We start from the raw sequence: 1,406 nt of genomic DNA, 5'->3' as shown, positions 1-1,406 counted from the left end.
CTTGTCCCTTTGTAATGTTCCCCTTTCAATCCTCACATCCTATATCGTGCCCCGTTTGAAACACCGTACCTCCTCCCTTCACCGACTCCAACTATCCTCCTTTCAGAATCCCACACTTTCTGCTTCAACAACCTATTCTCTTTCCTCAAACGCATACACATCCTTCATCTAATCTAACTCCTTACCACACCCGACCCTAACCCTTTCACTCACCAATTCCTTTGCCCAGCTTAGACAACTAATCACTAACTCAACCACCCTTCCCAAACATTAACTATAGTGCTACATGACCTTAGATGTCTAGCACATTTCTCTTGCTTTTAACCATTAACCATTAACCATTACGCACACGCATTATTGCTATTATATTACCTAATGAGTATTTATGTATTCCATTAAGATCAGAACAAGGAAAATAAGATAGTTAATATATTTAAGCTTAATATTTCGTGTGCCCTCCCTGCTGCCAAAAAACAGTTCAAGCGTCGAGGCACAGCTCCACTAACTCAGCTGTCAAAGCACGGGCTTCCTCTCATCAAAGACGTTTCCATGCTTCCAAGGCATTATTCACGGTTGCGAGCGTTTTGCCGCAAATATTTTGACACGGCCTCCCTCACGTTTTCATTTGGGTTGAGAGCCAGAGAGCTGCGTGGCTGTGGCAGCAGTGTGATGTCGGGGTATTTACGAAACCAATCCTGTTATGTACTGGGCTGGTTTTCTGAATAAGATAGAAGAGATCTGTTTCAGGAAACATCATAGCCCTAACTGTCGGAAGGAAAAACCTCCTCAGGGATTTCAACATATCTGCTGTCAGTAAATGAGCCAGGGCCGACATCCGTCAACTTGCAGGCATCCACCCAAACAACCCTGCGGTGATTCGGCCTCTCCTGCTCGCGATCACATTCTCTGGTTCAGATATGTTAAATGACAATGCAGCACTAGATACAAAAAGAGACATACATGAAAATGTTTTAGCGTTCATTTCTATTAAAACAAACGCCTTTCTTGAAAATATCGAGCGAAGGGAAGTTGAAAATAGGAAGGAAGGAGATGGTGTCGTTACCAACCTGGTGCTTTTGTTGATGCCATACATGATCTCGCAGCGTTGACGTAGATTATTATATCGTAAAAGGCATGTGGCTTGTCTGCATATTGCAAGCCATATTCAGTCCTTTTCGGGAATAAGATCATCATGTCAAAATGAATCCATAGCAATTCCGGAACGACTATTCGACACATTATGAATTGGAACGAGACCAATTCGAACCCCAAAATACCAACCCTTCCGTAACATAAGTTTCGGTTCGTTATTCTAACGATAGTTTTCTGTGTAGTTGTACATACACACACATACATATATATATACTCATACATATGCATATATATATATATATATATATATATAT

Source organism: Penaeus monodon, chromosome 13 (genome assembly GCF_015228065.2).
Source record: "Penaeus monodon isolate SGIC_2016 chromosome 13, NSTDA_Pmon_1, whole genome shotgun sequence".
NCBI lineage: Eukaryota > Metazoa > Arthropoda > Malacostraca > Decapoda > Penaeidae > Penaeus > Penaeus monodon.
Note: the sequence above shows the minus strand (reverse complement) of the source record.